We start from the raw sequence: 22650 nt of genomic DNA on the forward strand, positions 1-22650 counted from the left end.
TTTTAAGAAAGAATCCACTTACTCGTGGAGTGAGTAATGGGTAGGGTGAATCTCTAACTACACTTCTATCAAGAGCTGGAAACAGTGATACCAATAAACTTTCACTAACTCAAAGGCTAGCTGAAGATGTATTGGTTTGGCTCTAAGTTAGGTCGTACTTCTATATGGAAAGCTTTACAATTAGGGCACAAAAGACTCTAAAAGTAAGAATAATTTAAGTATTTTGCAAATTAAGAAAGAAGTATAAGCTACAGACAAAGCTTCTAACTATATATTTCCAGAACTGCTCCTAGTCATAGCTTCAGCTCCGATTGCTTCTTAAATCACTATGCTCTTCTATTGAGCACACAATAATAATATGAATCAAGACAATAGCTTCGAATCCAATTGCTTCTTTTATTCACTTTTCTCCCAAATTCGTATTACACAATGAAAGTTATGCTTGCACAAATGTGGTGGAGCTTTCTTGCATATAACAAAAGATAACTTTTACAATGAGGGGGCACTCCTTTATATAGGCATAGGAGTTGAGAAAAAGGTGGAGGAAAAAGTGGGAGCAACTCAACCAACTTTGACCTAGTCTAACTATAAGAGAAAATATAGGGTCACATGCAACTCGCGTTACATCTTTTATAAACACATGTAACTCGCATTACATCTTTTACATACACATGTAACTTGCATTACATGTAATTACACATCTTCATGTAATACTTCATGTAATACATCCTCTTGAATTAGAAACATGAAAGAACAAGAAGAAGAAAGACAAAAGAGAATTGAAACAATCCTAGGGATTGTTTTGAAGGGCCTTGTTCTTGGCAATGCAATCCTGGATGATCACAGGATTGGAAGTTCTTGTACTTTGTACCGCTGCATTCACCTTGATAACCATGGTTTTGTGTCTTTTGATAACCTCTGACTATGATAAATTGTTCATTGTCATGTGAAAACTTGATGTGATCCAGCTTTTCTCGCTCAAGTTGTCGTGAATTCTCCTTTGTAGATCAGCACAAATTGGAGTCTTTGACACTTTGAAAACCTTCTCGATGGTGTCCAGATGTAAACTTGGAAAAACTTTTCATCAGCACCTTTACCTCTTTTTTTTTTAAAGTAAAGTGCTTGGTGCATGGGAATGCATACAAATGGAGATTGCTGATTTCCAAATTGTGACTTGGGCTTTCAAGATGTCATTACACGGAAAATGGATTATATGTAAATGCAACATGCAACAAGGGATGAAGGATGAGATGGAAAGCGAAGGCGAATGGTGGACGAGCTTTTACATGTAAGTGCAAATGGAAGAGATGCAAAGCATGTAATGACATGGGAAATGGGAAAACATATATTTGCTCATGGAGGCGTGAATGCATATGGAGAGGCGAGAATGAAATAAAATTTGAGGGAAAATGAACTTTATAGTCTTCTTAGGTGAAAAGGTGAAGTCAAAGTGCATGGGAAAACATGCATATGACGTTTTGACTTTTCAAAAAGTGACTTTTAGTCAAAATCAGACCTTTTGGATGCTATTACATGCAAGGCTTTTCGTGTAATTGTGTCATGCGAGTGAAAATGGAAGCGGAAAATGGGATTACATGCATGTGTGGATGGTGAATGAGATGGAAAACTTGCAATCGCATTAGTCAGATGAGATGTGAAGTGTTGTGGCATAAAAAGATGGAAATGAAATGTGATGATGCTTTCGCATGAAGTGAAGCAACAACAAGTTCTTGGGAAAAAACTTGTAACTTCTCTAAAGTGGAGAAAACTGGCAAGCAAGCACAAAACACAAAAACACAAAAAAAAAACGTATCTTTGGAAAGTGACTCAAACATTCTAATATGCAATGCACTTCAACACTCAAATTCGAAATTGGGACTTTGGAAAGAACTAAAAACATAACAAAAATTTCATTTTTAAAGGAAAAATGCACTTTCCATGGTAAAGATTTTAACAAGTGGCAATCATCAAGTAATTACATGTATAAAATCAGCAAGATAAGCATGAATTGATGAGCAAGTTTGAAAATGTCCACTTGGAGGTTAAAGAGCCAAAATAGCAAGTTTTATAGACTTGAAGACCAATTCTCCCTCGAATTTGGATTTTCAAACAACTTTTTGACTTTTCCGCACTTGCATGTAATGGACATTCAATGGTCGAATTTGACATGAGAAGGCCAAAAATGTGGTCTCCAAAGACAAGAGCACGCATTAAAACTCAAAAAACGACCCCTCTTCATCCAAGTGTATGGGCTGAAAAGTCATTTAAAAAGTTTTTTGAACAAAAATGTGACCATTTTTTATGCAAAAATCTGGGTAGGTTTTGCAAAAACGTGGCCAAAAAATGCTTGTTTTTGAGTCTTTTTTGACTTGGGAATCCAAAAACAACTTCCCCAAATGTATATACATGGATCAAAATGCAAAAAAGTGGCTTCAAAACACAAAAAAGTGGATAAACCCCCCAATTTTTTGGGCGTTTTTAGCAAAAACGTGATTTATAAAAGGTATGAAATGAATTTGTTTTTGGCTTCTAAGTGCAAAAATGTGAACCAAGATGTAGAGCAAATGATTAAAGATGCTAGAACTCCTCTTTTCCTTGCAAAAACGTGACTTAAATCACTCAAAATGGATTTATTTGAAGATTTTTCCAAAAACATGCCCTTGGAAGGAGTTTGAAAAATTGTTTTTTAGCAAGATAAATTCATTTTCAATGTTGGAAAATCCATGACAAAGCAAAAACGACCCTATTGGAAAAGATTTCATGCAAAACCATCAAGTAAATCTCTCACAATCTTCAAAATCGGGTTCTTGGAGGGCAAAGAGATGTTCTTCAAAAACGAACTTTTGAGTGCCATTGTATATATTAAAACATGTTTTTTTGATAAAAAGCAGACCTTTTTGGGTCACTTACATATTTTAAAATGTGCATACAAGAAAAATTGCACTTTTTGGGTGCTATTGCATGTTTTAAAATATGCACATAAGCAAAATTGGACCTTTTGAGAAAGGATGCATATTTTAAAATGCATCTCACTTTTAAGATGTAAAAGCATAAAAACTTCACTTTTGATGCAGTAGCATAAAAAAGGTCAACTTATGATAACCTTTTGATGTAGTGAGTAGTGACATCAAAAAGGTCCACCAAGTTGAACTTTATATGCAATGACATGTAAAATGTCCACTTTTGATGGATTTTATATATAAGTGCATATAAAATGTCCACTTTTGATAACTTAAATATGCAGAGACATGAAAAAGGTCCACTTTTGATAGATTAATACTTCTAAGTTGAAAATTATATGCAATAGCATGTAAAAAATCCACTTTTGATGGATTTTACATGTAATGACATAAAATGTCCACTTTTGATGACTTTAAGTGATTAAATAAGCACATGTCAATTTAAATTCATTAAAATATTACTTAAGTGGGACATAAATTATATTTACATATCATATTAATTATATAACATGTAAATACCATTTAAAAAGTAATATTTACTAGAGCATTTGATTTTAAATGCTAAAAATTAAATTGAACTATATAGTTAATATAGTCATTTAAGTGAAAAATCAAAAAGTAACTCAACTTAAAAATATAACATAAAGTGCACTATAGTTACTTAAAGTGAAAATTTCAAAGATAAAGTAACTTAAAAACATAACATAAAGTAAATTTAAGTTATATTTTCCAAAAAGTGAATGTCAAATTAAAAATATAACATAATATTTTTAATTCATGTTGTTGCATAAAAAAGGTCCACTTTTTAGGCACTAAAACGGGCATATCTTTTGACTGACAACTCCGATTACACTTTAGGTTAGACTGAATCGAAGGGAAAAGTGAAAGGCATGACATGAGCAAAACCAAAGAATTAAAAACCAACAAACACAAACTCAAAAGCAAAGAAAAGGACGATGAAGGCCTCAGAAATTAAGCAAAGGCTTGACAGAAAGCAAAACGAAAAAGACTTGACAAAGGACTTCAATAAAAAAGATTCATTATATCAATTGGTACCGATTGGTTGATCAATACTAACCAATTAAATACTGAACTAAACTCAGAGAAACGCGAAACTAATTTGAAAAAGTTTCGTACTGTTACCTACATTTTGTGGTGACAAAATGCAGGACAACAGTTTCTAGAATAGGCTCTGTATGTTTTTCAATCAGCATTTCGGACCACACTTAGTGATTCATCATCAAGAAGAAGACTATGGAAAATTCATGCTAACTACTTCTATATTTATATTTTTGTGATCTGATTTGTTTTAGCTAAAATGAAACAAATATGATATTTAGACAACATATGCTGGTCCAAGGATGTCTGTTCAAGTTTAGTATTTAACAGCAACCAATTGTGGAAGTCATTATGCATCAAATTTCATGGACATAAGAATACATCTAGCAATAGGAATGCTGATATGATGTGGCAGTAGTTATAATTTGAATAAGAGGAGAATATCTATGATCTAATGACTATTTGATATTGAATAGGAAGGTTCAGGAGAAACCATCAATAGATCAGAAAAGGACAGCAGCGGCAAAAGGATTGATTACATCCAATAACAATGTCTGGGAATTGGAACAGTCAATGATCAATACAACTGCCAATATAAATAAATTCATTTTACCTTACAAAAGAGATGATGTAATTCCTATTGCAAGTTTGATTGTACGACCACTCAAACGATGGGATAGTAGTAGATGATAATGTGTACGGTGACCAGGTCTGGATTGTTAAGAATGCTATAAACAAAATCTTCTTATGTTTTATCAAAATTTTAGAACAAACTATAATAAAAAAAAAAATCATTTAATTTGCAAAAGAAAATCAAAGATTTCATCACAAGCAGTTGAATTAAAAGAAAATTCAAAATATAAAATAAAAATAATAAATTACAATATATTTTAATTATTAAACAGTAAGAAATTATGAATTTGAAATCATATGTGATGCTTCTAAAGCTAAACCTGAAGCAAGAGAAAAAGGAGGAAAAAAGAGGAGAGGAAAAAAGTGAATGCATATTTGTTCTTTTCTAAATGTCTATAAGTAAAGGCATTTAACAATTTATGAGGGAGGTAATTCTTATCGGATAATCAGATTCTTGTTTAGGAAAGTTTTCTCACCAAGCATGGTTCAAGGAGTCAAATTAGACTATCTTGAGCAAGAAGCTGCGCATGACAAAATGCCTGTACCAGAAGATGAACTCTCTTGTGATATTCAGAAAGAGGAAAAGCAACTAGCTTCATCTCTTAATGATAGCAATATTGACATCCAGCGATTATCTCCCGATGACAAGTCACTTTGCAAAGCTGCCAAGAAAAGCCTTTTTCTCCTCTATTAGAATAGGCTCTAAAATATGAGACACCCGATGACATAGATTCAAAAGGCAATATGCACACTATACATACGGTCTCTGCTATGACATGCCCATGTATCACAATCAGTCCATTTTCCATCAATCAAGCCATACAACCTTCATATTTTGCTTGATACTAGTGCAAATGTTGATATAGTCTGCTATCTGTGCTTCCCAAAGGATCAGTAGCAAACTGCCCAAACTAAGCTATGTTTTGGCAATGGTAATCACACATCAATACATATTGCCCTCTCTACAAATTATGGTGAATATGCTAATTTGTGCAATTTGAACTTGAGGGCTATGATGTCCTTATTGGTACTCATACTTTGGCTACATGGGAACCATTTACTATAACTAAAGATTTTTGCAATTTAAAGGAGTTTCTGCGCCTCAACTTACTCATGTCAAATGTAGTACTACAAAAGAGCCTTGAGTTGTGTGCTTCCAAAATGACATTCTATTAAATCCTGATAAATATCAAATTTACATGAATTCTATGATATTTATGGGCTCTAAGTTTCTTCCCCATTGGAAAATGGACACTCAGAGTCATATTCTCTCTAGAATACAAAATCTCTCTACTTCCACTATACAAGAACTCTGAAGTTTTTTGGGATTGGTCAATTATGTTGCCGATTTTTAACAAAATATTGCTTCTAATAGAGCATTGTTCAAAAGACTTTTCAAAAGGAAACCTTTGTTGATTTTTATAGACTATTTTCTGCAAATGCAATAACACTAGCATCATATTGGTGTGTTCCAAAATGCAGATTTGAATGACTTATAAATATGAGAGGAGAGAGACATGTCTCCATGGTTAATCATCATTCGATAATATATTAACAATATATATATATATATATATATATATATATATATATATATATATATATATATATATATATAACCATATCCATATATATAATATATATATATGTGTGTGTGTATATGTGTATATATAAGTAGATATAAGAGTATTTGTTTAAATGATGATTTATCAATAATCAGAAAAGAATTATTTACAGGACAGTTCAATCTGATTGAAGCTACAACCTTAACACTCTCTATTTGCTAGGGAGGACTATTATAGAACACATTATGCTCTCAAGTATATGGAGAGATATCATCTCAATATAATATTTCTGGAATGCCATATTTAAGGATATCAATATATAGTATCAACTTAGATGTTATCAATATAATTCGAAGTATGATTCAACAAGAAAATGTAACATATTAGAAAGATATGTGTTAACTGATCTTCGGCACTTCGAGAACAACTAAATGTAGTCTATCAGATAACAACCTTGACCTCAAGTACAACAAAGTAATCTCCATTATGACAAGTATTACAATCTCTAGTGCATTCCAGATCAAGAACTCAAGAGCAACAAATATAGTATCATTAATATCATGAATCGATGCTTGATACATGAGAGGAAGTATCACATCATGTATTGTTGAAGTATAGCATCAGTCAAAGTGATATCCTCATTACGTTGAGTATTTGTATTCAAGATTTATATGAACATTGTTTCATGTCTTATATTATTGATAAGAATAATATATATAATATATAATATATGTAATATAATATATATTATATATATTATACATTATATATTATTATATAATAATATAATAATATAAATATATTACATATATGGTTAATATATTAATATTACATATGTGCTTAAAGGTGAGTTATACATATAGTTAACTAAAGATGATTAACTATAGGGACATGTCTCTTGAAGAGACATTTCTCCTCTTCTCATATTTATATGAGATCCAAATTTGCATTTGGAAATCATCAATCACATTGGCAATGTTACTACATTTGTAGAAATGGTCCTCGAAAAACAACATGGTAACAGAGCCAAACTGTAAGTGTACGAAAACAATGAAGCAACACATTTAGATGACAAAATGGTAATGAGTGAGATTGCAAGATAGGGTTGTCATGGTTTAATCTTGAGAGAGCAACAAGATTCCATAAATAAGTTTTTGGCAAACAATAATATCTTGTCTATTCAAACTGGAGCTCGTCACTGAACATTTGGACAACACAATAAACAATGGTGGAAGGTGTTTGTAAAAAGAAGCATAATAAATATTTTAATAACCTCTAAGGCAAAGGATGATCGTCGGTCAAAGACCACTACTTCGTGCGAATACAAGGAGTCTATAATTCGTTTGCCTACACAGAAAAAGAAAATTAATTCATCCTGTGTGCCTTTGAAAATTTGTTTTTGAAAAGTTGGGAAGCAAATACACAACAGATATTACAAGAGTAGATATCGACAAAACCAACACAACAAGAAGAATTTTTTTGAACATTTCTAGGTGTCTTATACACATACACACAAGGGCAATGTTTAATTTACAAAAATAAAGAGGAAAGAATACGTTGTTTACCGCATAGATTAATTAAGAAATGCACACAAATAATGAACAGGCATACGAATAGCATAACTCCTTTTATTATATTTGCATATGCAGACATTACATTATGCTTGAATGATCAGATATGATCTCCTATGATGATTACAATGCTTCCCGAAAGGGTTATAAATACTTTCCGAAGAACTTTCCCGAAGGAGTCTGTCGGCCAGATACATTATGTCCGCTACAAACTATTTACCCGTCGGCTACATAACAAGAACTTTCCCGAAGGTACCCGTTAGCTGATACAAAAACTTTTCCGAAGGGTCCTGTCGGCTGATACACAATTTCTACCGACGACATCATCCCGCCAAAAAAAGAAAAGTCGTCTTCTGATGACTAGCAAAATTAGGAGACAACCCACAAACAATAAAAGAAATACTAGAGAGAAGGAGGTGTCCCAAAAGAGTGCTGCTGATGATGTAACTCATACACCTGGTCAGTCTGGATGCACAGATCTGTTTGAATCTGTGAATTAACCTCTACAGCCTCCTTCAGTAGAAGCGCAACATCCATAGCCTGTCTCTTGGCCAATTGCAACTCATGCTCTGCCGCATCTTTATCTCGGATAGCCGTGTCCTTCTCCTGTACCATTGCTGCCATATCCTTCAATAGTGCTGCTCGCTCTGTTGCCCATGCTGCCTGCTGGTCAGCCAAGTCAACGACTAAATTTTCTCTTGCCTCTTTCTCAACCGCTAGAGATCTCTGAGCTGCAACACTGTCTGCTGCCCCATCCGCCTCTGCGCGCTGCCGAGCATAGTAAACCTCTTTGTACAATCCCACGATCTCATGTGCCAGCTTCATCATCAGAGTGTCACTCGGTCCTAGCTCTGGCTCAGTGGCCCAATCTGCCAACATCTCTGGTGTCTCAACTGCTGGCCAACCTCTATCCACACAACAAGTCTGAAATCGCTTAGGACAAATCCCACGAATATACGCTCGGATCAAATGCCACTCCCTTCGCCAAGTGAGAGCCTGAATCGCCACATCATGCCCCTTCTTCAATGCAGACTTCATAGTCCTGAGGTAGTCCCTGCACATGTCCTCATCTGACTCGTAATCCTCATTGGCGAAGTCCTCCAATGACCATTCTACATCACTATTGTCCTCCTCATCAGCAGGAGCCATGCCCACATCCGGTGCCACCTCCTCTGCTGTTGGCGCAATCACGGCATGTGGCATTCCCTCCTAAGACTGAGGCTCTGGTATAGGTGCTACTCCGGAATAGCTGGGAGACTGAATGGACGAGCTACGCCTGTCAAGAACGAGTCGGAACTGTTGCCTCAGAAAAACACTAGCTCTATCCATGACCTCTGGTTGTTCGGGCTGCGCTGGGTCCGTACAGTCCTGCATTCCTCCGTCTGGTACATTCTCTACTGGAAGTTCCTGAACTTCCGCTGACTGTGCTACGGTAACAACTGTTGCTGGTTGACTTATGGTAGGCGCCACGGGTGCTGCTACCGAAAGTGCTTCAGCAGGGGCTAAAGAAGTCTCCCGGGTGACGGGTGCTGTCAGGTGGGCAAAGACTACCGCAAATCCAACTCCCGGCCGGACAAGAGAAGGCCGTACCTCGTGTTGCCACAGTGCGGCTAGTGTGACTGCCTGGTGGGATCCTCCAGTCATCAATATCGGTCGCCGAGACTGTCCAAACCCAGGAATGTGAGCCATGTGTAGACCTCCTGGCACCAACGTAGAAGTCCTAGGAACTGTAGCACGCGGAAATAGCAAGGGGGTAGCCGTGACAATCTGAACCTCCTCATCATCCTCGCCTTTCCCTTCTTCCTCCACACTGTCCTGCTCAGAAGATGTCTCCTGCCGGCCACTATCAGTATCACCTGCCATGTCCATCCGGGGCCTCTTTTGGCCTGCAGAACCCTTCTGCCCAGTGGTTGTGTCCAAGTGCTTCCACCGCATGATAGGAGGTTCTTTCGGAGTCAGTGGTCCAGGCTTTGCCTCTAACTCATCCGTTGGAATCATCCGTGCTGCTGCATCAAGGAAGAGACCAATCGCGTAATGGGGCATATAGAAGGTCTTGTGCTGGAAAGTCATAAACTCATGCATCCGTTCAACTAGCAAAGATGCCCAATCATACACTTTCCCAGTCATTATTCCGTTCATCATGGACACCTGCGAAAATGAGATATCAGATGCCCTAGAGGATCCCGTGAGCCTGCTCTTGACCACGTCCATCAGACATCGCCATGGCCCCTCTTGAATGTTGGTTTTCTTTAAACCCCTTCCCTTCGATGTCTCAGCTAATGCTGCCTGCTCTGCTTCAGTTAAATTTCCACATACTAATCTGATTAAAAATAGCTTCCCATCCTTTGGAATTTTCTTCGGCTGAACCTTTTATCCTTGCTGCCTTGGAATGCCAAAAACACGTGTGAAATCGGCTGCCTTGAATGATACCGCCAAGTTCCTGCCCAGATACTGATATGTGCTCCTCCGAGAAGCTCTGCCATATGTCTCAATCATGGTACGCAGATACCCTTCATAATCTCGAATGCAAAAAACAGGCATCTGAATGGCCCATTCAACCTGTGCTCTTCTGATGCTGCTTTTACTGGATGATCATCAAGGGTTTCTTGCCACCATTTCTGGCAATCCGTTCCATTCAACCCTTCAAATTGTATAGTCTGTGCCGTGACTTCATTCTGGTTACCTGCACTTGCCATGCTCCTGCCCTTTACAACTCCAGACTGTGTTAGTTGTTTTTTCCACATACGTTTGCCTGCAGACACCATTTTTCAGTTATATCTTTGTCTTTTCCTAACGGTCTTCCAAATCTGTACGGTGGAGAATTCTTTCAAAAATGTGTACAGTGAATTGCAAATCACAAGTAGTTTTCAAAATCCGTATAGGAGAAAAAATCCGTACGCTGAAGAAGTTGACAAATCCGTACAGCAGCAAGAGCACAAGTCTATAGAGTGGTTGCCCAAAAATCCGTACGGTGAGTTATGAGAATGCTGTGGTTACCGTACGGCAGTGCAATGAGATCAAATTGGAACCCGTACGTTACAAACTTATAGATTGTACATTCAATTGTAAATATCTGCCGTCATGGGTGAAGATGATGACTACGTTCGGCAAGTAGACCTCAGCCGGAAGTAATTTTGAAAAGTGGTTTATATGTTACTACCATAGGGATGAACAATTCTTCTGCCAATGAAGAAGAGCACGAAGACATTGTTGATAATTCAACTGAAGATTTTCCTCAAGACGATCCGTCGATGCTATGGTCCTCTGTTCACCCACCTCGTGCTCCTCTAGCTGCATGCAATGTTGGGCACCTTTCAAACCCTTTACTCGTTGCAGACACCACTGCCGTTTCTGTGGAGGATTAATTTGTTGGTCATGTTCAACTGGAAGATGCCTTTTACCTGCTACATTCCGACAAGGAGACCCTCAAAGAATATGCGTTATGGTAGGTTGGAACTATTTCAGAGATATTTGATGTGTAGCTCAGATTGCAACACATGATGTAACTAATTGGATGTGTAAGAGGGGATGGCTGAATACCCCTTTTGGTATATCCATGGACCAAGACATATATTGCGAGGTTATTGTGAGATTGGTAGATTGAAAGTAGAAAAATCCATACCATAAGCTGTTTTAAGAGGAGCCAAGGGATTGGCCATCTTTTCTGTTGCACAGGCAGGATCAGCACAGGCTCGACGTCAAAGAGGGCTCATCAATTTTACATGCAAACTCTGTCTTGAGTACCCACAGAAGACCTATTTATTATAAAACCCATATGCCGTATCACAAATTCGTACGCTGTTCAAAGCTCAGAAAATCCGTAACAAGATGCAAGACCTGGTGAATTCCATATTGCCCCAAATTTTGATGACTGGAAAAGCCATACATGAAAAGCCGTACAGTCAAACTTTATCATATACAAAACCGTACAATGCATAGTCAAGAATCCGTACCAGGCTATTAAAAATCCGTACGGTGGTCCCAATTTGATGTTACAATATGCAGCTCTAAAAAAAACCGTACACTGCTTTTAAAAACCGTACTGCACTTAAAACCGTACACCAATCTTCAATTAAAACCCGTACATTGTCTTCAAATATTAAAATCCGTGTATCAGCTTCAAAACCGTGCACCATCTTCAAATGTGAAAATTGTACGACACTCTCTTTTTTTTTTAAAAATTTTTTTTTGTTTTTTTGTTTTGTTTGGTAGTAATGAATAGCAAAGTCAGGTTTCCCTTCGACCGTCGTCATCGTCGGTCTGCAACGACGAAGGGGGCGCTCGAAGGCCATTTTGTGACGCAGAAGTCTTCCGGCTGTGGTATACCTTCAGCTTCGAGCCATTCACCGCCTGAGGCACTTCCTGTCCATCCAAAGTCCATAATTTTATTGTTCCATTGTCCCCTACTTCCCAAATCTGATATGGCCCGACCCACTTAACTTTGAACTTGCCCGGTTTAATCTCATTCCGGCCGTCGTACTTCAATACCCACTGTCCGGGCTGAAACCTGTTTAGCTTCAGATGGTTATCGTGCCATGCCTTTCGCCTATTCTGCGTTACTTCAGTCGCCCACTGTGCTAATAATCGCTTCTCCTCCAACCTGTTCAGTTTATACAACTGCTCCCTTAAGCTTTCCATGTCGCCCAACTTGTTTTCTAGTGCTATCTGCAGGCTTGGTATCATAAATTCCGCTGGTACTATGGCCTCCTGTTCGAACATGAGTTGAAATGGTGTGTGTCCTGTTGTAACTTTATATGCTGTGCGGTAAGCCCACAGAGCAGAAGGTAATTTCTCCTCCCGATCCTCCCCTTCGATTGCGCAGGATTTGTATATAATTGATACTAGGATTTTGTTGGTAGCTTCAGCCTGTCCAACGGTCAGGATAATTGCCTTCCAAGCAATAGACCCGGGTTTGACTCCCGGCAAACGCATGTTCGTAATCTCACATCAGTCATTAACTCAGAATGTTATTCCCTGGCAATGGCGCCAAATGTTTACCGCATAGATTAATTAAGAAATGCACACAAATAATGAACACGCATACGAACAACATAACTCCTTTTTTTATATTGCATATGCAGACATTACATTATGCTTGAATGATTAGATCTGATCTCCTATGATGATTACAATGCTTCCCGAAGGGGTTATAAATACTTGCCGAAGAACTTTCCCGAAGGAGTCCGTCGGCCAGATAGATTATGTCCGCTACAAACTATTTACCCGTTAGCTACATAACAAGAACTTTCCCGAAGGTACCCGTCGGCTGATACAAAAACTTTTCCGAAGGGTCCCGTCGACTGATACACAATTTCTACCGACGACATACGTCAACATAGAAGAACAATACTAAGAATGCACGTCACCCAAGGATCAAACCTCTATTCCAGTTCTTCCATCTATGAGTTGATAACAAAGTGACGAACATAACTTTGATTACCTTTGAATCTTACTTAACAAAGAACATTGCGATGGAGCTTTAACACTGAGGGTGAAGAAACATCAACCGCTCACCAAATTTGAGATTATATTAAGGCTACTGCGGACATAAGGAAGGATCCATATGTCCAATATTCCTGACAAGTCAAGGACATTGTTGAACACTCTAGCCAAACCATTTATATTGTTTCATCATTCGACCCGCCGAGAAGGATGCTAATGGCCCGTATGGTTGCTGGAATATGATGTGAATTCGATTAGAAAATTAGAATACGTTTTTAATTCTTTGTTTGGTTCACAGAATGGGAATGGAGAATAGGATTACGAATTGCTATTTTAGCCCAAAATGGGATTTTATCCATTCCCAAAAAAACTTGTAATTGGAATGGCCAATCCTATTCCCACTCTAGCTTTCCCAAAATTTGGCAAAATTTATAAATCGTCGGGTCCGTGGGAGCCTTTTTACCCAGTCAAAAAAACTCTCGCTCATACTCTACCATTTCACGAGATCCATTTATGATGTGCATTTTCAATGTCATCGATCACTGGAAACCCAGTTTTTGGTCTTTTCGAGAGAAATTCTGAAGTCAAATCTTCGTCATCATCCATTTCCATATATGCTTCAGCTAGGGCATCTAGGGTACTGTTACACTGCTCTGGACAACCCTGTACTTCATGGGATTCCTCATTTCTTTGTAGTCGTTCGAAATCACTAATGTATTGTACTGGCCATGAAAGAAATACTGTCAAAAACACATTGAATGATGCACTTCCAAGGATAAAAGCAAACAAAGACTTGCCCTAGATAAAAACATACTGCAAATGTGAGAAAGTGGATATGCAGACAGCAAGCACCACCCACTTCTTCAATATATTAAAACAAATAAGATATATTAAAATATAAAGTTAACTGTATTCCAATTTTAATTTTAGACAACCCAAAGAAGAATGGGATTGCTCTTTTGCATTCCCATTTCCCATTTCCATTCCCATTCTAATTTTCTTTTCCTATGCCGATAACCAAATGGGCCCTAAGTGTCGAATGGGATAAACTTTCATGTGATTGGGAGATTGGAGTCGCATTGATGGGTTCGTTGACATCATTGTAATCAACTTTGATATGTACTTGAACACCCCATGTGAACTAAGAGATGAATTAGAGAGATATGGGCATCAGGGATCTGGACCCGATATAGATTCGTAAGGAATATAAGTCTCGTCCAAAATTCATGTACCACGTAATCATGAAGGACCCACCACCAATACAAGATTATGAAGGACATAACAAAGTTAAAGAAATGGCATGGGTTGTGGGAGTTAAAAACAGACCCACGAAGGAAAACATTATAAATAATTTGTAGCGTGGTGCACTCTCGTGGCACTATAGACAATGCCCGATGCATAAAGGATGATCAAACAAATATTAAACGAATGATTTGATGGACAAGCCACGTCATCATGGAAATGGGTTAGAAGAAAGTACTCATCATGCTCGTACACATTGGGTACAACCAATACATGTATCATAAATTTTGACTGAATGTGCCATTGAATCTAAGAACTCCATTAGTAGAAAAAGTGTTTCATTGAATAAGATTTTTTTAATATATGGCCAGTGATGATATATTATGAATATCAAGCAAATCAATAATTGTATTATCGGTGATATAATGAATAGATTCGGATTCTATCTTTTTGCTTTATAAAACATTTTACCCAATCTGGTCTTAAACAAATCATTTGGATAATGAGTTAAATATGAATTATGCTCTTGATTGATCTTAGAAAAAATCTCTCTGTAAATAAAAGATTTATATCTATTTTTAGGGAGACAAACCTAGTATCTATTTGAATAGAAATAGATATACAAATTTTTCATATGCAAGGAGATCTTTATTACCATTTTAACAAATTAAATTGATCGATACGAGTTAATTTTCTGTTATGATATATTGCCAAAACAATAGCTAATCCAATAGCTGCTTTAGCAGCAGCAATAGCTATAACAAAGATCGAAAAGATATCCCCCTTTACTTGACTACTATCAAAAAAATATGAGAATGTTACTAGGTTTAAATTAACTGCATTGAGTATTAGCTCAAGGCACATAAGTGCTTTAACCATGTTTTGACTTGTTACTAGCCCATAAATACCGATAGAGAATAAATAAGCACCTAAAAGAAGCACATGTTTGAGCATAATAATTCCTCATACCTTGATCTCTTCAGATACAAACAAAAGTGTTAGTTTCTAATTTACATGAACGATCTATGAAGATAAAACAGCGTATTTATGCCGCACGAGAGCTTTCATTTTCAAACTGTTTCTTCTCGATGAACTATAGTAATGGCTCCTATAAGAGCAATTAGAAGAATTAGAGAAATAAGTTTGAATGGAAGTAAAAAATCAGTGGATAAATGAGCCCCAATATGTTGAATATTGTTTGTTAAATCTCGTTCTAATATTTGATCTGATTTTTGAGTCAGAGATATTCCGAACCATGATATGTTCAAGATAATAGTAATTAGTGAAGAAAAAAGACTCATACAAACTATTGAAGTAATGCTATCTCCGATAGTCCACGGAGCGGCATAATTGGGATATTTTGGATTATTTATCAACATCACAGCAAATAGAATCAAAATATTAACAGCTCCTATGAGATTAGGATTTGTGCAATAGCTACGAAATCCGCGTTCAGTATAATATAGAAAAAAAATATACAAATTAGAACTAACCCCAATGAAAGAGCGGAATAAATTACCTGCGATAAGATGGGCATTAGTAATTACAAGAGATTCGAATAAGGTTGTCATTCACTACAATACACGTAGATATGAACAAATGCGTACATAAGAAGATAAAGGTCTCGAGAATAAGGGTATGTTTACTAGTAATATTTAAAAGGTATGTTTTACTAGTAGTATTTATTTATTTAATAATATTCCTTTTCTTGCTAGAAATTATAGGATATTAATGTACATGTCATGATAGAATTATATATAAATGAATATATATTTTTATAATGTAAACATTAAAGTTAGTAATGGTACCAATTTACATGATATTGTTTTAAAAGGAATTATATATATATATGGAAAATTGAATATATATATATTTTCAAAGACATTTTAATCACATATTATCAATATTTTACGGGAATGATATTATCATTACGAATTTTTTTAAATTTCATACTCATTGTTAGTTATTTGATAATCAAATAATATGATAGATTAAAATATATATTGGGGATTGAGTATATATGTTCAAAGCATATAAGATATTTATCTATATTTTATTGAATTATCTTATATAATTATACAAAACTATTTTTATCATCCTTGAGTATTATTGAAGTCTCTCCTTATTTGCATGCATACAATCAAGAGCTATGTGCCTTGATCTTTTCCTTCGAGATTGTTATTGTAGGAAGAGGGAGATCGAGATTCAGAAGGAGACTGACATTTCAGGCAACCTTGAAAGAGAGGAAGCAGATAGAGGATATGGTTTTGTCAACTGTTAGTGTTATCAATCATATTGGTTCAAAGGGAGTAAACCAATGTTGTGATGGAATCTTCAGTGATCAATAAATTGTAATAGTCAAGAGGATTGTAATTGTTGCAATTGTTGCAACTATGTGAATGGGCCTACCGCTTGTGTACATCATAAGAAAGTTGTGAGTTTAAATTAAACTATCTACGAATCTCTCTTTGATAAATGAAACTTGACGTATGAGTTGTAGAGTCATTCAAGTGGCACAATCATACTCAATCAAGATATTGGTGTATTGTGAATGAGCTTGTGTTAGCTTCTACTATTAAGCTTAAAAAATGTTTGGAGCTTCAATGAATGAAAAGAGCAAGTTGGAACTTAGAAAGAAGTTGTCAAATTTGATGTGATGTAAAAGTGTTCAACGATATAAGAGTGAGAATTTTACATTGTGGGGGGGAATAATAGGTAGTGTTTCATTCCCACTTGAACCATCCCTAGAAAAGGAGAAATTCCATGACCCTTATGGGCAGATAAGTACTTGTATCTTTTACATTTATCTATTCATTTATTTGTAATTCTATACATACTATACGGGTTATTTGCTTTGATCTTTTCCTTTATGTTTGGGGATATTCTTATAGGACAAGAAAGTTGGTATTTTGCATATGCTACCAAATATTGTGCAGACTAAATCTAATGATAGTAGTTCCAAAGGCCCTCATGATTAAGATGGATAAAGTGAGGCTCTTGAAGAAAACATTTTTGATGATCAAAGATTATGAAATTCTTCTACATTAAGAGGGAGTATGACACTTCTTTGAAGGCAATGCAGGAGCTTAGAAGATTGATACTTAGAGGGAGTCTAGAAATACATGTGGGTGATTGCGTGATGTTTATGGGCCTACTCCTACGTATATCATGAGGGAGTGATTAGTTCGATAGACATCCTTGGGTAAAGAGAGTTTCTAAGGAAGTAAACTAGAGGACTTGACTTCCTAGGATCGATCAGAGGGAGAAATTTTGAGATACAATCCTTTGTGGATGATATCTTTTCTTTGAGGAGAAGTTCTAAGAGAAATTCTTTATAATGTGCTCTCCTATATGAGAGAGAAGTATGAGGTAAAAACCCTTTTTACCACCCTTTGACTAGGTTCATGATTGTTACTATTTGACACATGATATGTAATGAAAGGTGACAATCTTTCATTGACATATATAAACTGAAGGTAACCATTATAAGATGATCTTATAAATGGTAGACCTATTATCATGGTTCTTTGGGCTGGATTTTGCTAGACACCATGATAACAAACAGACAAAAGGTAATCTTTGTAAGATGACAATCTTGCAAATGATAGGCTTGTTATTATGACAGTTTTTTGTTCCAGATACACTGGAAGTCATTTGATAATGAAAGCATTATGATTACTCTAGATATTGTTTTGGACAATTAGAGATCATAATATATGTCATGATAGTGTTCATAACATTTTGATTGTAGTTATTTGACAAGTCACTGTTTCAGAGTGTTAAAGTCAAATAATATGTTGTGTATAGATATCCTTGATATTGATATGTTATAGAATGTTTTTTGTCACTTCTCCCTTGGTAAGAGGGAGTGTTGAAGTATAGCATCAGTCGAAGTGATATACTCATTACATTGAGTATTTGTATTGATGATTTATATGAACATTGTTTCATGTCTTATATTATTGATAAGAATAATATATATTATATATGTAATATAATATATATTATATATATATTATTATATAATAATATAATAATATAAATATATTACATATATGGTTAATATATTAATATTACATATATGCTTAAAGGTGAGTTATACATATCGTTAACTAAAGATGATTAACTATAGGGACATGTCTCTTGAAGAGACATGTCTCCGCTTCTCATGTACATATGAGATCCAAATCTGCATTTGGAAATCATCAATCACATTGGCAATGTTACTACATTTGCAGAAACAATCCTAGAAAAACATGTATATTAATATATACAACCCAAAAAAGGGATGATTATAAAGTATCGAATAGCACGAGATATTAGTATGTGAAGTAAATCAAACATATACATTTATGTATGTATATATATTTACATATCCACGTATATACATATACATACATATATGTATATTCCATACTGATATCAAAGCCAACCAAAGCTATTACTTTAACACGCCCACTTAGCGAGGGAGGATATTATCAATTTCTTAATCTAATAATCTCATATTTGAGTTTGCATCAAAAAATGCTTATACACAACTATATCCCTTAAGAATATAGACTATCTAATTTCCGACACATTTTGGGACACAAACATAGTCGATCAGATAGTTAGTATTGAACTCATGATTTTCGGCTCAATTCAGGACTATCATGATTTACTTATTGTCATGACTTCCGACACAGTCTAAGACAACAAGTTAATGTAGTTTATCATGACCACCACAATATCATGATTTCCGGCTCATTCCGGGACAACAATATATGTAGTCGATCATGATACATTTTGTTAACATGATTATCGACACATATCGGGACTACTTGATGAAGTCTATCGTGATAACATAGTCAAGCTATTGCTAAGATCGCTACCTTACAATAGCGACCTCACACATATATCAAATGAAAGATTGCCACCTTTCATGACATAAATTATAACATCATGTAGTAACTCACATGATATCCACCATGAACTAAGTTAGAGGGTGGATCCACCATAGCTTCTCGTAGAGGGTGGAACAAGGGTTTTCACTTCAAACTTCTTCCTCAAGGAATTTCACTTAAAATTTTCCTTTCGTAGAGAACTCATTAACATGGAATTGCATCTCATAATTCTTCCTCTGAACAAAAGATCTTGGGAAGTCAAATCCTCTTGCTACTCCCTTAGAGGTTCTCTTTGTCCAAGGATGTTTGTGATAAACTCTCAGATTCCCTCTGAATCTGATATCAGTCTTTTGTCTTTCTGGTGACAAGTCGTTACTTGCTCATGATGTATACAGGGGTAGGCCCATCGAAATCATGCAGTCACACACAAATTTTTAGACTCCCTCTGAGTATCAATCTTCTGAGCTCCTATGTTGCCTTTGAAGAAGTGTCAAACTCCCTCTTAATATAGAAGGATACTCATAATCTCAATCATCAAGGATATTTGAATCAAGAGCCTCACTTTATCTGGCCTGATCACCAGATGACTAATGAATTCTAGTCACAACTTCTTTAGAACTATTGTCATAAGATTGAGTCTACACAATATTTGGTAGCATGTGTAAGGTACCAACCTTCTTTTCCAGCAAGAACATCTTCATACATAAAGGAAAAGATCTAGGCAAATAACTCTTATCGTATGAATAGAATTACAATTACGAGAGAAAATATAATAAGTAGATAAATGTAAAAGATAAGAATACTTATCTGCACATGAGGGTTCACAGACATTTGAGAATGAAAATCTTCTTTCTAAAGATGGTTTAAGCGGGAATAGAGCATTGTTTATTATTATCCCCCCTCAATGTACAATTCCCACTTATTCCATTTATAGTCACAACATTTCTTCCAATTTACCTTGACATTTTAAGTCTATGATTTCTTGTTTTTCAGACAATAGTCTACTAACTTTCTTTAACATGACTTCAAGTGGAATTCGATATCTGATTAGAATTTAAAGCCTTATTGACAAATCCATCTTCTGCCTAACTGGTAACTATCCCATTCTTTTTCTTGACCCCTAGTTGATGTCTTGCCATAGCTTGGTCTTGATAGGATGCTTCACTATTGGAAGTCGCTTTAACTTCATTTAGCATTTTTATTTTCATTTTTTTGAAGACTTCCTACGAACGCCAATTCCATGATTGTATGCTAATGGCACTAGTTGGGCTATGGTGGCTTGTATGATTTAATACTCTATTATATTTGGAACAAATAATGTTTACTGTTAATGAATGATCTGCAAATAATATGCAACAGAGATGTTTTTCTCCATGATGAGTTGCCATTTATGAATTTCTATAATCTTTCCCTCAGTTTGAACTGTAATGTTCCTCATTTCAAACTTATCTAAAAATTCTAGATTAGGGTTTCTATTTCCCTTATGAATGACCACTAGCCAAATCTAAGTCCTGAATATTAGTATACAAACACTCATTTACTCCTTGTTAAACAGTTTGGCATACATTTATGATCATTATTCTTCCTTGTTAGCAAGGTCCATCTAATCAGCACCCATCTAGATATTTAATATCTTCTAATCTCCATTATTGCTCCTCATAGTCTCCATCACAATTAAAGATCCTACAGTATGGATTGGAGTCCTCATGAATATAGTCACAATGTGGTCAAGTTTTCCATGACATATATTAGCATAAAATAAGCAAATTATGATAAGATAAAGGTGACCCTTGTCTATGAGTCTTCGTCTTCCAAATTGTCAAATATTTTATCTTGATGGAGGTATCTTATCTACATTCAATGATGTTGAGTACTCCCCATGAGGACTTGTTTACTCTTTCCTTCTATGGTTCATATCCTGTGCCTGAATGCTTCGTATTTTTAATTAATCACATCGCCATCTTATAAGGACATTGGATCCTTGGTTATCGAGTCCCAATTTTAAATAAGTGCTCGTATTATGAATTCAATGTTCTACTTGTAGAGTATATTGTATCATTCCTCTAATAATTTCCTTCCCTTCTAGATTGTAATGCCTTCTTACATCTTGTATGAACACATCTCTATGGCATTAAAAGACATATCTCTCATCTAATTTGTATGTCTTGATAAAGAAATGTTGCTTGATTAAAGCTACTGTTCGAACTCATCTCAAGTTTGTGCTTTTGTGTTTCAAATATAGATAGCCCTATTGGTTGATCTTCTTAATTATGGTTGACCTTTGATAACTATAAATATATCTTCTTTTCCATAGGTCTCAACAATTGTTCCATGCTTGCGTGGGTCCTTTTTCATGTTACAACTCAAACAACACCATTTGCTGATCTCCTATTGACCTCCCGCTTATAGTTTTTCTTGGTGTTCGATGTCTTCATGTGAATAAGAGAGTATGTATTTTGTTCAATGCCTACTCTAATCATGTTTGAAATTGTTTCTTATCATCCTTAAGTGTCGTTATTCTTATGATTTGCTTGACCATTTGACTCGAGTGGATGGTGTATTGCTTAGTGGAGGGTCGTGATATCTTTAGTGTATTTGCGGTGAATTTACACTCCATTTTATTCATGGTGCCCCCTTCTATTACTTATATGATCTCTTTTTTGGTATCTTTGAATATAAGTATGATGGGATTATACCATACAAGAGGGAATTTAGACATTGTAATTGAAAGAAATGAATACATCATGCTTGCTATAGCCTCAAAAGAAAAATACGGAACCCACCATGCGATAGTGCATGAACTCACAAGAGACGATGTCAAACAATACACTGGAATACCCAACCTTCTCGATGCATTAGTAACAACCAATATCCATTGGAATTAGACGAGGATATCAATAGCCTTTCCATTGTTTAGTATATATCTTTAAACCATCTCTGAACACATCATAGAGGTAACATTCTGCTTGTCCATCATCTTTTGAAGGATAAAGAAATCATTTAGTTCAACCAAAGGTATATTTTGTGCATATTTCATTTCCATTAGTCATTCACAAATGCTCATAATAATAAGATATAAGAATCAGCAGTCCAGTTGTCAGCCGACCGGATGGTCCCGACGGTGTTTCTGTAGCCGATGGGTAAATAGTTTGTAGCAGACATAATGTTTGTGGCCGATGGACTCCTTCGGGAAGGTTCGGCGGATAGTATTTATATCCTGTCTGGGATCATTGTAAAGCATCATCTTCTATTACTGATCTTATGAAGCATAATGTATGTCTGGCATCGCCAAATG

At 35.8% G+C, this 22650-nt stretch overlaps 1 protein-coding gene across 1 annotated transcript in view; it reads left to right on the forward strand.

Moving 5' to 3' along the window:
* The window catches only part of GATB (GLU-ADT subunit B), a 150389-nt gene that overhangs the window by 61381 nt on the left and 66358 nt on the right, over positions 1-22650 (forward strand). The window lies entirely within an intron of this gene.

The sequence above is a fragment of the Cupressus sempervirens genome, chromosome 5 (genome assembly GCF_028749045.1).
Source record: "Cupressus sempervirens isolate cs-2001-9-10 chromosome 5, ASM2874904v1, whole genome shotgun sequence".
Lineage (NCBI taxonomy): Eukaryota > Viridiplantae > Streptophyta > Pinopsida > Cupressales > Cupressaceae > Cupressus > Cupressus sempervirens.